The sequence below is a fragment of the Epinephelus lanceolatus genome, chromosome 20 (genome assembly GCF_041903045.1).
Source record: "Epinephelus lanceolatus isolate andai-2023 chromosome 20, ASM4190304v1, whole genome shotgun sequence".
NCBI lineage: Eukaryota > Metazoa > Chordata > Actinopteri > Perciformes > Serranidae > Epinephelus > Epinephelus lanceolatus.
Genome location: NC_135753.1, coordinates 38,090,303 through 38,107,162, shown reverse-complemented (window position 1 = coordinate 38,107,162; position 16,860 = coordinate 38,090,303). Strand labels below are relative to the sequence as shown.

At 42.8% G+C, this 16,860-nt stretch overlaps 1 long non-coding RNA gene across 1 annotated transcript; it reads left to right on the top strand.

The window, feature by feature from the left end:
• Positions 1-1,860: 1,860 nt before the first annotated feature.
• Positions 1,861-13,473, top strand: LOC144458870 (uncharacterized). Its single transcript, XR_013488240.1, has 3 exons — positions 1,861-2,492; positions 4,513-4,621; positions 4,835-13,473. It is a non-coding gene; the product is annotated as an uncharacterized LOC144458870 (long non-coding RNA).
• The last annotated feature ends 3,387 nt before the right edge of the window (positions 13,474-16,860 follow it).

The following is a 16,860-nucleotide window of genomic DNA, read 5'->3' as shown; positions in this document are numbered from 1 at the left end:
TATCACTGATCTGTGTGTGTGTGTGTGTGTGTGTGTGTGTGTGTGTGTGTGTGTGTGTGTGTGTGATCTGGACACCTACAGGGAATCTTATACTATCTGACCATTATCTGCGGTTAAAAACAGGGTCCCTCATTCTTTCTGCTCAAATGATTTTAAGCTTTACTAATTGAAAATGTCAGCTTGAAAAGTCAAGGCCTGTTGCAGCCAGTTAAGAGACCAGTTGGCATTAAGAAGACCTTAAATCAGCCCCGAGGAAATTGGTTTCATTTTTCCTCTTGCTTTCATTCTTCAGTTTTCTTTCCCCCCTCCTCCTCCTCCTCTCCCTCCTTATCTTTTTGCATTTTTGTTTCCGGAAAAATTTACAGGCGGCAGCGTCCTCCCCTCTGAGGCTCCGACCAATATATTGGCTTGGCTCGCTGGTTCTGGCGTTTCCTTAAAAATGCGATCTGGTCCACTCATTGTGTCGCCTGCCTGCGACGTGATGATTCTCTTGGACGACGGCGTGCGTATATTCAATTGTTTTATTTTCATATCAGCAGATATTGATCGTCTGCAGTGACATGTTTGTTTCTAAGGAGCTTTTGGTCGGTGCTTTTAGTGTCTTGCTGTTTCAAAGTGCTTTCAGCGCTGCAGAAAAATTAAATTGTGGGGATTCACAATAAAAATGCGAAATTTGGGAGGAATGTGGGAAATGAAAACCGTCTAATTTTAGTAATATTGATACTGACTCAGTTTTAAGGAGCTTTTTGGTCTGTAGTTTTAGTGTCTTATGAAGGTTTCAGTGTTGTTTCAAAGTGCTTTTCATCACTAGAGAATTTTAAAGGTTGGGAGTTATAATAAAAATGTGAAATGTGTGGGATGAAAACCGTCTGATTTTAGGAATATTAACATGGCTGTGTTTTTGGTTTGAGTCGGCTCAGAAGACACAAGAAAATGGTTTAAAATTTAGTCCTCCCAGTGCTGGCTTCCAGAAACCAATATGAGTGCGGCCCTCCCTCGGAGACAAACTACAAAAGAGAAGTGGAATAGGAGGCATTTTTATGACTCATAACACCTTATTACCTTTCCTTGTCTCCTTTCTTCTTCCACAAAGAGGAAAAAAATTAAATGTTGTCACACTTGAACCCCCCCCACCCCCAACCCCACCCCCACTCCTCTGCACATGGAGGCTTTTGTCGGCTGTGAGTGCTGATCACAGTCGATGATGTGTGGTGTGTCAATGCATATGATTTCCAGCCCCCCCCCCATTGTGTGTTTTCATCGGTCCCGAGGGGCGACTCATTTTCCTCTCTTCCTCCTTCCCCTAATCTTCCCATCATCATCATCATCATCATCATCATTCATTGCTTTATTTCTGATGATTTTTTTTCCCCAGTAAGCACATTTTAGTGGGTGCTGGTGGAGGTGTTGGCCAAGGGCCGTGAAGCGCACAGCACACCAATTAATGCACCATTACTAGGTGCCAGGGTGTGTGTGTGTTAGTGTGCATATGTGTGTGTGTGTGTGTGTGTGTGATAGAGAGGAAGAGAAAGAGGAGAGCTCAAATCTAATTATTCTCTGGCTTTCCTCATCGCAGGGACAGAGTCCGTTAGACGGACTGCTGGTGGCTGAAGGTTTTCATTGCGGCAATACCTCTCTCTGTTTCTTTACATCTCTCTTTTTTCTCTCTCTCTGTTCCTTTACATCTCTCTCTTTATTTCCTCCCCCCTCTCTGTCTCTCTCATCCTTCCCTGCATCCTGCCTCACCCCACCTTTCTCTCTCCATCTTCCACCTCCTTCGTCCATCCTCCCGCCCCCCCGTCCATCTCTACCTCCGTATCCCTCTCTCTCCTCTCTATCACTCTCTCGCAGATGCCACATCACACCACACGCTCTCTCTCTCTCTCTCTCTCTCTCTCTCTTCTCTCTCTCTCCCGTCCGTCTGCTCTCTGCTCTCTCATTCGCTCCGCCGGCTCGACGCCGGCTGTCAGTTCATTTGCCGCGGCAGAGCAACAACTGGCTTCTTTCAGCGCTGGGAGCGGAGAGGGGAAGGCGAGAGCGGAGGGAAGAGTGGAAGAAGAAAAAGTGGTAGGGGACGAGAAGGAAGAGAAGAGGTGGAAAAAGAGGAGGAGGAGGAGGAGGAGGAGGAGAAGATCTTTTGTTAAGCATCCATCCCTCCCCTCATCCCTCTCTGGCAGCAGCAGCAGCAGCAGCAGCATCAGCACCACTGCCTCCATCACCACCACCACCGCCGCCGCCGCCACCACTCCCGCTGCTGGATCCTCCGTCTCCTGCCGGGATCTGCCTCCTCCTTCTCCTCAGGGAGCTCTTCCTGGAACTGGGAGGGGGAGGGAGATCACCACCTCCCAGCTTGCTGCGGACCCTCGGCGAGGCATCAGGAGGAGAGGAGGAAGGAAGGAAGGGGAGGGAATTTTAGAAGAGGCCGTCAGGAGAGCAGAGGAGAGGCAACACCCTGGGTTACAGGAGAGCAGAGGAGGGGAAAAGAAAAGAGGGTAAGAGGCCACCGTGGCACACAGAGTGGACCTGTTGTCGCAGTTTCACCTTTTCTTTTTCTTTGTCCACTCCTTTCTCCTGCGGTGGGAAATTTCTGAAAATATTTTTTGACGATTTTTTTCCTCTCTCTGACTGGAGGAGATTTTTATTCTCATTTTTTCACCCAGTCTTTCCTCCCTTAACGTGCACTATTTCTCTCTTGTAGTTGGTGTGTTCCATCCTCTTCCTCCCCATATGCAGGGTCCACTATTACCATAGTCATAGGACCTGTGGGCAATTAAATCAGTAAAATGAGGAGGCGTGTGTGAAAGCAGGGTCATGTAAGTTAAAGGGAGAAGGAAGGAGGAACTGAAGGAAACAAGAAAAAAAAAGTTGAAAAAAAAAATTAAAAAAACGCTGGAGAGGGCATTTCACTGCCATCCTCATCATCAGCTTTGCTGCCTCTTCTTCCCAACAACCTGTGGGGCTCTGCGTGAGCTCTGTGTGTGAGGAAGTTTGAATGAAAGCAAAGGTAGGAGAAGATTCCTGCTGTTTGATTTTAGCTGTTGCCCCTGCTCTCAGAGTAATCTGATGAGTCTCGGGGGTGCTTCTACTGAACAATCAATGATACTTGGGCTAGGCGACCTGTGTGTGTGTGTGTGTGTGTGTGTGTGTGTGTGTGTGTGAAAGAGAGAGAGAGATGATATCTAGCTGAAGCCCTCAGGTTCTCTTTTCTCTCCCTCTCTACAGATGGCCTGGGCTGGGCCAGGCTAGCCGATGTGTGTATGCATGTGAGAGTGTGTGTGTTTGGCTGCGGGTGGTAAATCCCAGCTCTCTGCAGCTTGGGGTGGTTGGGCGGGTGAATGGGTGGGGGTCTTCCTCTTCTTGGCTGAGAGTATGTGTGTGTGTGTGTGTGTGTGTGTGTCTCCTGGGCCGAGTGGTCCAGGCCGGCCGGCTGAGTGCAGGATGAGAAGGGAAATAGAGAAGAAGAGGCTGGGGGGGGGACAGGAAGAAAAAAACTTGGATTAGCATCTCATCTGCTTTCTTCTTTTCTTCCTACTTCATCTGTTCGTTCTTTGTTTTACTCTTTCTCCATCCTAGCCCCCTCCTCCTTTCCTTTCCCTTCCCTGTCCAGCCCTCCACTCAGTTTGTCCATCCTGCTTCAGCTCCTCTGCAGAGTTTGAATTTTTCATCCATCCTGTGTTTTCTGCAGATCCATTCAGCTTTTTACAAAAACATTTAAAATGTATTTTCTCTCCCTGTGAAAGGAAAAAAAAATGATACTGTTGTTGCCCAGATTTGATGAACGTGTGCATTTCTAATTTAGAAACAGTGAATCTGCATTGAGGATACACACACACCGACGAGCCTGTTCCTTTCACCAATCCATCCGCGGAGTAATTGTAAATATTGATTAGAGACAACAAATCGATGGAATGATTTTGGATCGGCTTAGCTGGAGCCTGCTCTTTGTATTCAGCCGGCTAGTTCAATTAGAATAGACCAGAATAAATTTGCTTGAACTTTTCATACATTATTAATGGCCTCGCTCCAGCATTTAAACTCATCGCTTTAATTTGAAAATAAAGGAGAGGGGGGGAATCATAATAATGATTGCTGAATTAACATTTAGGAATTCATTTAAAAGGCATTTTAGCATTTTCAATTTTAAGGGGGAAATAAATGGCGTGTCAGTTGAAGCGAATGTGTATTTTCCAATATATATCACACAACAGTAATCAGCCTGGAGGACGCCGGAGCGCGGGCTGGTGTGCTGCTGCAAAAAGCGGCACCATTTTTATATAATCAAACAAATTAGTTCCCTGCATGCGCTGCACCCTCCCTCCTTTGGTCTAATCCATGTGTTGATTTGTCTGCTTGTGTTGCTGGGTGGAGGTGGAAGGTGGTGGGGGGGTAATGGAGTGTACGGGGCTATTGTCACACCGCGGTAGCTCCCGGTTTGACCTCCCTAACCCCGCATCTCCCTTGTGTGTGCACGCCCCTCCACCCCCCACCCTCCCCACCCCTCCCTCATCCCAGATCTCATTACGCCCGGGTAGGACCGGGGCAGGAGCGGTGATGGCAGCAGCCAAAGCTGGATGAGGACGTCCAGAAGACAGGGGGCAACGCTGGCAGGCCGCGGTTCCAGGTAAGATGCTTCCTGTCGGGGTTTGGGCTGCGCCACATGCCCCTCCCCCCGCCCCCCCCGTCACCTCCACAGTTTTGTGTAACAAGAGAGAGTAAATCAAGCTAACCTCAGCTTTTACACACCCTTCTTTCTTTTGTTTTTCTGTTTGTCCCCTCCACACACGCTGCTGGCTCGGATTGAAAATGCCACCGTTGTCAATTTTCTCCTTTGCAGAGGAGCCATTGATGGAACCTTGCCTCACGCTGCAGCGAGGCGTCTTCAATCAATGCGACTGCCCCAGTTTCTCTATATGTGTATGTGTCTGTTTGCCACTGGAGCCTGAAGGGGGGCTGCCGATGGCCATGGTGGTGGTGGTGGTGGTGGTGGTGGTGGTGGTGATGATGATGATGATGATGATGATGCAATGGCAGTGGTGCTGCTCACGTGGTTTCTGGCTTAGCTCCCCCTTGTTTACTGAAAGACTCTCTTCGGTGACGGGTATTCTTGGGTGGATAATACGGATCACGTTGTTATTGCTTAAGAATACGCGTAGTCGAGGAGAGTCCTCTCTTCGCCCAGCAACACCCCCTCCCCCCATCCCCCGACACCCACCCACCCACCTCACCTCACCCGACTACCCACCCACCCACGGAGGACTGTCAGGATGGGTGAAGCCACACCCCCACTCTCCACCCTTCCAAAAAGAGAAACCTACCTCTTCTTTGATCTGCACTGCAATGTTTCTTTTTTCCCACTTCCTGTGCTGAGCCACGGTTCGAGGGTCAAGGGTGTCCTCATGTCTGTCCCACCGTGCATCTGTCAGTCTGTCTCTGTCTCCGTGGCGATGGACAGCGTTGTGTTTCTGTGTCGTATCTCTGTGTGTGTGTGTCTGTCGGACATGTTGCTTTTCGAGATTGTTTGGTCTCGCAGAGGACGACTGGCTCTTTGTCTTGTCTGACAACAACTTCTGATCACGTGACTCTATCTGCATGAACAGTGTCTGTTCCCATGTTGCTGGGCCAGCATGACAGCCTGCACACTAACACAGACATGTATATCTGCAGCGAGAGGGCCGGGTCTAATTACTGGTTTGGAGACACATGGGGTCAACACGGGTGACCCTTTAACAAGCAGCAATCTGAACATGTGCTAACGTCGTTTGAAAGTGTAGACCAGAGAGCAGTGCAGAATAAACTAAAGAAAATGCTAACGTTTAGCTCATCAGCTCATGTGGAGCAGCATTTGTGGCCTTGTGGCTCCAGCTTATTTCTAAGCTGACCAAAACCTACAAGGGGGCCCGGGGCATTAACACATAAATGGGCCCCCAATAATCCCCTCTCTCCGATCTCCCTCTGTACAATGTGCAGCACTACCTGGCCCCAGGTTTGTTAGGTGATCATTTAATTAAACAAATAATTTAGAAACAGGCAACATGTGACCTGAAATAATCAAAGTCTAGAAACTCAATTGTCCTCGCTGCCTCCAGGATTAATAAGTAAAGCAGAACTCTTCTTAAGGCCTTTATTTATTACTTGATATTGTATTTAAATACTGCATGTTCTATATCATATTTTCTATTTACCACAAACCTCGTAAGCCAAGAGCTTTCGGGGCCCCTGGAGGTCTGGGGCCCCAGGGCAGCTGCCTGCCTAAAAAATGAATTACAGGGTTAGTGGTTAACCCTTAAAATCAAGACGTTTGTCAGCATGAAAAAAATTACATTTGTCACATTAATGTGTTTTAATTAGTTGACAGTTATTTTAAGAAGTTGTTTAATATCCAAAACATTTTTTGTAATTTTTGACTTAATTGAAATAAATAAGTTAGAATATCTTTAATAAAATAATTTGACCAGAAAATATCAGCACAGCTTTTGGATAAATATTAAGTTGGTTCAACTTAATTTGGCTTTTCGAGGTCAAAGCAAATCATGTTGGTTGTACTCAACTAATTGAGTTTATCAGATTATAAAAGACTCGTAGGACTGATTTAATAATTTCAATTGGAGCGACTGAAAAAGATGCACGCAAATCATTACTTAATTTTTTAAAGCTGAATCAGAGGATCCTTTTTCTGAGTTTTTATTATCATTAAAGAAAAAAGAAATATATTTTTACCAGAGTTGCTTCTCTGTAAACTTGATTCAAAGTGACTTATTGTCATTTAAAAAAAAAAGATTAATCTATTGTTTTGTTTTTTATAAATCAGTTTAACATTTGTTCTATTGTTAGAAACAGTCCAAAGACCCCAAAATAATCAGTTTACAATGGTACAAAATGGGGCTGCAGCTAACTAGTCTTTTTATCATTTAAAAATCTGATTATTTTATCTATTAATCTATTAGTCAATTAGTGTAGCAGATGTTTAATAATAGTGAACAGTCAATGGTGCATCCCAAACCCAAAGTGATTTAAAGTCGTGTCAAACAGAGAAAAGCAGGAAATCTTCAAGAAGTAATTTATTATTAAAATTACTGTGAATCAACGGATCGATTAATTGTTTCACGTCTAACCCTGACTGTAAACACTCTCCAGCAGAAACCATTTTACTCTGGGTGCAACATTTTCAGGCCTGTGACCAAAAAAAAAAAAAACAAAGGGAAAATTTAAAAACCAGATGAAGACCATTTAGTTTGATCTGACTGAAGTTTAGGAGCTCCTGATGGTTTTAACAGCTGCGTCACACGTCATGAAATTTCATTTATTTTACTTAATTTATGGCATAAGAATAAGCAAAATATTGGCACCTGAACTCCATCAACATTAGCATTGCGTGGATGTGTCGGCCTATAATAACTGATCAGCTGTATCTCCTCTGGCTGTGGTCACAGAGTGGAACCTCCTCTTATTCAACCCCATGTAGTGCATTTATTACAGGGCTGAGCCGCACCGCGCCACCTCTTACCTTCCCCCCTTTGCGCTCTTTTTTTATGCAAATGGCTGCTCAAATGACATTTATCGCAGTGAGGTTTACGCCACATGCAATACTGCCGCTGAGCCTCTCTCTCACACACACACACACACACACACACACACACACGGATACACACAGAGCTGAGGAAACAAAATGTCCACCATGAGTGGTCAACAGCTCAACTTATGCACTGAGGAGAGAGGCGTCTAGATAAACAATTACCCCCGGCTCACATGGTCTATAAGCAGCTCTCTGCGTGCTGACGGTCGGGCGACGCACCATGAATATGGATTCCCTCTCCATGTCTGATGGCACATTCTGAACCTTAACACCCATGTAAAATCCATTTAAACACCTAATAGGATCAACTTGACTCATACAGCCATGTTCTCATACATGTCACTTCCCATGATCATATGCTGGAGATTTCCTCGTCTCGTCCCCCCCCCCCCCCAGGCTGGTGCAAATCATTTTTTACACGCCTTCCTATAGCTGAATATCAAATAGTGCAGTTGTCATGTGAATCATCCCAGGCAGGAGTTCAATTTAAAGCTGGCCACAGAGCCAGTCAGACATGCTCATGACTGCAATTAACACAGATCATGGCGTCATTACCACTGCAGATTATTCAAATAATACAATTATATGTTTAACACTCGGTGCAGCTGATAATTACTGCTCCTTTTCTTACAGAAACAAACAAAGCGACATGCTAAAGTGTGTGTAGGAGGACGTACATTTGTGGCGCAAATGAATACGAATCACACTCACACACACACACACACACACACACACACACACACATACACAGTTCCTCCTCTGCATTTGTGTGTTGACTGTTAGAGATGGTGTGGCGTGGACGTCCTCTCGCTGTTTGTCTCCGTGTGTCTCTGGGTTGCTTGTTGTTGCTGCTGCAGGGCCTCAGCTGGCTGACATCACTGCCGCCACATGATCCAGTCGTTTAACATCATGTGAACACTTTATACCCACCTCCACTGATACACTGAGAGCCTTCAGTGATTCACTCGCTCCAGAAACTGTCTACATTTAATCTAAACTACAGGAAGTTCGACACATTAAGCCTTCCTCCAGGCGGCCGCAGGAGGCTGTTGTCTCCATGATCCTGTTTGAAATCAACCTGAAATTAAAAAAAAAAAAAAAAAAACGTTATGAGCTCGAGCATTTTTTTTTTGCAACAGAAAGCTAAGACATCTGTGTTTGCGTCACATTGTCTGCATGTGATGATGTCATTACGTTACGCTACAAGCCATCCAAGAGACAGTGACAAAGCGCGGTGACACCACAGTATAGTCCCGTCATAGCTGCGGGAAATCGTTGTCGACATGATCCTGTTTAAAATCAATCAAAAAAATAAATATAGCTTTTTCTGTCTTCTGTGCCGTCACGTTGTCGATGATGTCATCACGTCGTGCTACATGCGATCCCAAAGACAGTAAAAACGTGCTGTGGCGCCAAAGAAGCAGAGAAGCAGGTAGAAAGGAATATCTTGTATTTGTTTTCTAAATTTACGACACAAATTAAACACTTGAATAAATTATCATGCTTTATTATCTTACAAAACCTTTCTGCTTTTAGCTTGTTCAGATTTTAGGAATAAGAGATACCAAGAAAATATCAACGTGGGCACCCGGGAAATATTTCTACTGACGATGAAACTATTAAAACGGCTTTTGACTCTGCTTCTAAAAATGAAATAATGCACATATTTCAAATAATTTACTGTGTTAAGAAATATTTTACATTTAGAAATCTTTTGGATCAATATGTTTATTTTTTTAATTTTATTAATTTATTGATTTAATAACCTTTTAGCTTACAAATTTTAGGAATACGAAGTGTTTGAAAATGACATTGCAAAAAGCAACAGTACCAACGTATGCACAGGCCGACTCTTTCTATGGCATTCATTTTAAAGACGCTGTTACAACGACATTCCTGTCACATTTATTGACGTAAAACACGTCCGTTTCTCGACACTCCATCGATGCAACAATAAGCACACACTCACAAAAGGCTTGTCAGTGACGACGCTGTGGTATAAAGTGCTGTCTTGGTGTTATTCTGCGTGTGTGCCAGCCTGTGTTTGGATTGTCTCTGCTCGTCTCCAAACTGTTGTAAAGAGCTGCCACGCTGTAAAACACATTGTTGACAGATAATATCAAATGTAACGGACAATTTCTTTGATGATTTAATGAATTAAGCATTGTGTCCTCTCACAGAGTATTGTAATAGCTGCTGATGGCGGCAGTGAGATGTCTAAACTGCCGGTTATCTCATGTGAATGCCATTTCTCCACGTCTCTCTCTGCAGTCAAAGAGCTGTTGTGGTTGTGCACTAATGTATGCTGCTCTGTACTAATGGCATGCTGCTGCTGCTGCTGCTGCTGATGGTGATGATGATGATGATGATTGTGATGATGATGATTGTTTTAAAGCTAACCAGGGACGAATGCTGCATGCATTTCAATCATTTCAACCAACCGCAGCAATGTCATTTTCCCCTGTAAGTGTGCCTTATTTCTGTCAAGTAAATGTGGCTGTAAATAAAAATAAATCCCTCTTTTGAAATTAAAATGTGACATGAAGCTTTAATTAACATCATAAAAGACATATGTGAAAAGAGGCCTTCATCCTCGCGCTCGAGGTCTGTTGTAGAGATTTGTTATTTTAAGAAGAAACACAAGATGAGACTCGAAATTATATTTTTGATGAATTCCTGGATTCAGCAGTGGATTACAGTCATTTTTTGCCTTCTTCATACAAATCCAGGCCTGTGGATGTAAAAGTTGGAACCCTGAACACGTCCTCCTCAGCCCGAGGATCGGCTATGGACTGCTGCCTAAACATTTTTTCTGCCTCCACTTTAAAAACCTCCCGGATCTCGCTCCAGAGGGCCTCTCCCAGCGATCCCACAGACAAACCCAAAGATTAAAAAACTAAAACCCATCTCCTCCTCTGCTCTGCTGTCTCACTGGGAGCTACACCGGTGCAGTTAGAAGGAGCCTGTCTGGGCTTTTAACTTGTGCCTCAGTTCTTCTCAGCACTCCGACACGAGACTTGAAAATGAAACTTTCAGAAACATTACATTTGATTCGTCCAGATCAATTCAATCTTTTTTTTTTTTTTTTTTTCCATGGTGTGCAGACGTTCCTGCTGGAAAATGTGTTAGCTGCAGTGCATCTACACACTCCCACCTTTGGACATTCTCATAACATATGTGTAAAATAAAATAATCTTTTTTCCATTTCATTTTTTCATCACATTTAAACTCACGTTATTTTGAGTTTTAACAAAGTCGGCACTAACAAGGTGAAGCACTTCTTACTGAGGAAGAAATGTACTTTATGATCTTGACTCCAGTTTAGTTGCTTCCCGTATATGTCAAACTGTTCCCTGTGACAGTGAGGCGTATCACAGCATGCCAACTTGAGGACGTCCCTCAGACCCGAGTCTTTCCTTTTCCACCCATTTAGCAGCGCTGTCTTTAACTTCTTCAATTCAGATATGTCCACAGGTCTGTGACGATTCACTCACTCCAAAATTGCCGACATCAGTCTGATTAGCTGCACCTGTGTGCTCAGCTCGTAGGTGCTCCTTTGGTGATATTTTAATTCTGTTCATCACAAGGTGAAAATTACTTTTGACTTATTAACTGAATTGTCTGGGAGTTTATTTAAAGTGAAAGGAGTCGTTCAGAAGCACAGTGGTGTCTATTTTCCATCACTGCGGCAGCAGGAAGCTGCTCTGCAGCGGCCTGCCGACAACTAAGGGTGCACTGAAGGGACAAAGTAGTGGCACGTGATAAATTGGGGGGCCGGAGTATTTCATTTTTTTGTTTTTTATTTTTTCAATTAATTAGAGAGTCATGGCAAAATAAAAATCTGTGAATGAATTTATGATAGATAATCTACTTGTGAACAAAAGCTGTCAAACAGGCGCTGGTTGGTATGGTCTGAATGAATGTAAACTTTCTACCAGTTCAATCACTGGTTCAACCAAATACTGGAGACTACATTTCCTGTGGAGGATAAAGAGCCCAGCTGTGGTTCTCACACCTTTTTCAATAATGTACCCGGGGCCAGAAAATCATTCAGGCCAGGAATGAATTTTAGAGCACAAACACTGATGAGCCAGCAGCTGCACGACACTGTAGTTATGAGCCTCAAATAAAACCAGAGGTACATATCGTGAAGGAGACGATACAACCTTTAACCAATATTTGCTTAATGATAATTTATCGTTTCATAATAATTTCTGATATGAATTAAAATAAATATCTTACCTGCAGGTTGCTCTGACGCACTGAGCATCTCTTTCTCATTTCTCAATACTAGAGCGTCTCCTGCGTCGCTCCTGTCTCCACCTTCAAGAAGAAAAAAGCAAGAGCGCCACATATATCCATATGTGTTATGATACAGGTTTGTGCATCACATTTGTGTTTTTATTTCTTTCCTCTCACACTGATCATCTGACAACCTCTCAGATTAATTTGGCGACCATCTCTACGCTGGGAACCACTGGATTACACAAACTGCCTATTACGATGTCACACACGAGAGAGTTACAATATGTAACCGTAATATTCCACAATAAATTACATTATTATCACCTTAAAGGCTACAACTGTGATATTAAACCATATTCCACATTTTATTGTGAAATTCATGTAAATATTAGGGCTGCAACCATTAGTTGACTAATCGACTATTAAAATAACCGGTAACTATTTTAGTCGACTAATCGGTTTGAGTCATTTTTCATAGAAAAGTACTATAAAAGTATCCAAAATACTCTTATTGCAGCTTCTTACGTTATTGGCAGCTTTACACACTCTGCCATGACGGTGAACTAAAACCCTTTGGCGTGAGTACGAAACAAGACATTAGATGACAAAATTTTGGGGTTTGGGAGAGACAGACCGACATTTTTCAACATTTTAACACATTTTTCGATGAAATGATTAGTCGACTAATCGAAGAAATAATCGACAGATTAGTCGACAATGAAAATAATCGTTAGTTGCAGCCCTAGTAAATAAAGTAATTTTACAAAAGCAGTTTAACTGTGAGATTACAGTGAGATACAGTAATTCTACAGGAGCATACTGCCAAATCACGGTAATCAAATATACGTGATTACCGTTAAATTACAGTTAAATTCAGTAATTTACAGGAACATACTGTTGTTTCAATTGTAACTGGCTCAATGTACAGTTGAAGTTACTAATTTTACAGGAGCATACTGTGAAACAGGCATAACTGCTGTGAGATCACAGTATACAGTCATTTCACAGTAATTTACTGTAAAAATGATACAGTAAGTTATATGTTAGTAACGTAACCAGTAGCCAGTAATTTACTGTAAATGTACAGCAATATTTTACAGTGTAGATAATAACAAATCAGTCAGAGGGCCAAACAACTACTTTACTGCACCACTTTAACAACATCAAGCTGTTACTTGTGTCATCTTGATGTTATTTAAGGAGAATTTGGAAAAGGCAGGTTAATATTTCCCCTTAAATTTCCCCTTAATTGGCGAATCGGAGGCCAGAATCAGATGGCAGCTTCAGCGTTGTGAGAGTTCATGAGTTATTAAACTAGATTAATGAAAAAACTTTATGTTCACTTGACACAAAAACTCATCCCTTGTGAGCTTGACACCATTTTTGAATTTGGAGTTACGTAACATATTGTGGCGTGTTGGGACTAAATGGATGGACTTTCCCATCATGCCTTGAGACAATGTGTTCAAGGCCATAAACTGAAGCAAAGTGTATTTAAATGTGTTTTAAATCACTCCTGTTATGTTAAATATGTTATGTTAAACTGACATAAAATTCCTGTCAGACATGTGACACATTTATTTTGTGTCTGGTGAACTTTTATGCTACTGTGTTGAACTAGCCTAAAAGTTTTTAGTTGAAGCTGTTTCCCCCCAAAATCGGCGACATCTCAGAGCCTTTCTTCTTTTATCTCTCTCCCTCTCTGCTCCCCCCTTCCTCTTCGTTCCACCACAATCCCACTAAACGCACCCCCAGCCTCTGCGTGTCTGACTGGCTGCTTCGTGGGTATTTGACTCAGCGCGATGCGTTTAGGACACTCCGAGAGAACTGATTTTTTTAGCTTTTTAGCTCTATTTTATTAGCTACAGCCTGCAGGCCATTTAGCAGGGTAGGTCACAGGGAAAACTCACAATATTCCTGACAGCCAATCCAGGCCTGAATGTACCCCCTATAAAATAATGCTTTAATAAAAGTTTCTCACCAGTGCACACTCTTTTTGGCAGAAAACAAGTCTAGGCTACATAAAGAGGTCCAGTGCTGCGCCATCAGTGTCTGATGCACTAAAAAAACCTTATAAACCTTAAACCAGGGGTGTCCAAACTTTTTTGAATGGGGGCCAGATAAAACAAGGTGAAAATACCTGGGGGCCAACTGATTCTCGCATCAAATGGGTTTAAAAAAAAGTGAGACAAATGCAACCATTTTTATCTTTTAATGAACTATTACTATGTGATGCCTGTCTACAAACTGTATGATAGACCTATATGTGAGGTGAAGGGTAAAAATGCAAAGTGATCTTGCTCGATTAACCGTTATTGTGTAAAGGGCCACATATGGTATATTTTGAAAGTCAAGCCGAGGGCCTATTAAAATTGGTCTGTGGGCCATAACTGGTCCCTGAGCCAGACTTTGGACACGCCTGCCTTAAACTGAAAACCACTGACCTGATCACACAGACAGCGTTTCAGCAGCTGGACGCCGCTTTCTGTAGCTGATTTTAATGAGAATGAAGCTTTTTGCTCGCTGGTTTTTACGTTGCTATGCGCTCCATGTGTCTGCACTCTAGGTGCCTGCTGTTTTTGCCCAAGTCCTCTGAACTCCTCGAGTTAGACAAACTTCAACTCAGAGCGGAAAAGCGCCCCACATCAACTCTGCCTTTTCTGCTTTCCGCTTTTTTCCAGTCGAATAGTTTGAGAGGCGGGGCTTGTGTGGTGGTGATGGTTGGTAAACAATGGAGGAGAAACTGGTGGTAGTGGTTGCTGGATACCCAGAGCTATACGACTTTACAAAGCACAGTTAGCACCATCTCAGTAGAAAACAGCAGATAAGTGCAGTACTGTAAACGTCCATGATGGAGGAGAAGCTCCTGGACCAACTGGTGGTACTCCCCATGATCCAGCCTCTTTTTTAGGGTCTCATGTACCCACACAGATCTCTGTTTATCTGCTGACAGCCTCTCACCCTCAACCAGAGCTACTGTTTACTGTGGGAAAAAAAAAAAGGTAAATCGATTACACAGGTAGGTTAGGTTAAGGGAGTGATTGGGTGGTTGCCTGGCAACATTAAAAAGACACAGCAAGCATTTTTTTACTAGTAAAAAAAAGAAAAGGCAGTGCAGTGCGCCTCGTGTTTTGCACCCTGCAAATGCTTCCTGTGTGATCGGGGCCTGAGACTGCAGCTGCATTCAACTGTGTCTTTTTGATAAGGTGCATTTACAATATTGTGATACAGTTATTTTAGGAATTATGTATGAATGATATATTTATAATTAACACATTTAGAAAAACCTCACACACCCTCTGCAGTCGTCCAAAACACCCCGAGGAGTATGAGTACGTCCATTTGAGGAACGGTGGCGTGTAGCATGCCTCACATGATGATGTAAATCATCTAACAACATTATATTTCTGACTCTGTGAGATAGTAGAAGAGATGAGACCTCTCCAACCCACAACCAGCACAAGAATCAAGAGGACAGCCTGAGCGTCACACCATTGTTATTCACACCAGATAACTGATCTACTGTCGGCGCCTATTTACATCCTCTTATCGCCACGCAGCACACTACCATATTACATCCTATTTAATTTAGCCCGCAAACACCCCAAGCGTCTTAGTACATTTTATCTCTTGTAATCCTGTTAAAACCGCAGTAATTAGAATCCCAAAACCAACCCTGCTGGACTGAAAACACACACAGCGTAGCCAGGCACAATCCATAGTCTCTCATTAGAAAGCAGCGTATCCACAGATGCAGTATATTTAACAATATCTTCTTTTTTTTTAATTTTACATTTGCTCTGATGGCTCAAGTCCCAGTGGATCCATGAGCCAGCAATATTACATGTAATATTCCAGGGGAGAATGATATTCTTTGTTTGCACTGTATGAGACAAATTCACATAATTCACTGGCTAAAATTTCAAATATATATGTTTGTGAATGTTGCAGTGTGTCGCTGACATCACGAGGGAGGAGTTTAAATCCCCGCGGAGGCTCTGCAGCTATTGGTTCACTCTGTGTTCAGGCTACTCATTACTTATTAAGCACACTATTAAGGAAAATTGACGGTAATGATGGGAAGGATAGGACCCAGGCTCATTTGGCAGAAACGCCACAGGAAATATTCAGCTTTTGTACCAATTAATTATGCATCATCTTTACTTTGCTCTCTCTGTAGACTGGGCTGGGTGTAATGTAGCACAGCACACTGGAGTAGCTTAAGATGAAAAAAGAAATACACCACCTTTTGATATGAGACGTGCACATGCATTTAATCTGAAATACATGTGCACATAAATATCTGAAGAGGCGGATTTAAACCAATATATTTGGAGTAAATAATAGGCTCGTGCTATTTTATTTACAACCCTGTCAGACTGGCAACTTTATTTGGTGTTTTTAGGTTCATTATTCGTCTGATGTTGTTGCTTTATTGGCCTTTGTTTCTTTAGGTTTCTGCACACAATCAAATCTTAAAAGATGTGTCTGGTGATATTCTGTAGTTTCTTCTTGTCAAAGCCTATGTGCACAACCAAACCAGCACTGATTGTACTTGCTACCTGACATGTCTTCTTCCATTGTTGCCCAAAAACTATTAAAAGACACCAGTCGGCCACATGTTGCACTGGCTGACACATTCCTTCATCACCATGAACACACACTCAGAGATGGGCAAAAATACATCAAAATGTATTTTGATACAAAATACCCCTCAAATAAATGTATCAAAATAAAATACATGTATTTTGTATTTTCAAATACAGAAAATACTTTTTGTCTTTTTCTTTTTAGCAGCGACCCACAGCTCTATAGGTCACTCTGTCGGTTGGTTGGTCCACAAAGCTTTTCGTGAATAACTCAAAAAGTCCTTGCCAAAAAATGCTCAAAATTTGCATACTGCAACTAGAGACCATGAGTAACTATACCAGAAAGAATGCCCACAATTTGTCCATAGGTGGCGCTCTGTGAGCCACACTGTCTTTGTAAATAATAATCACTTTTTCTGCCACTACTGCAGCCCGAAAAGCAGCAACGTTTAG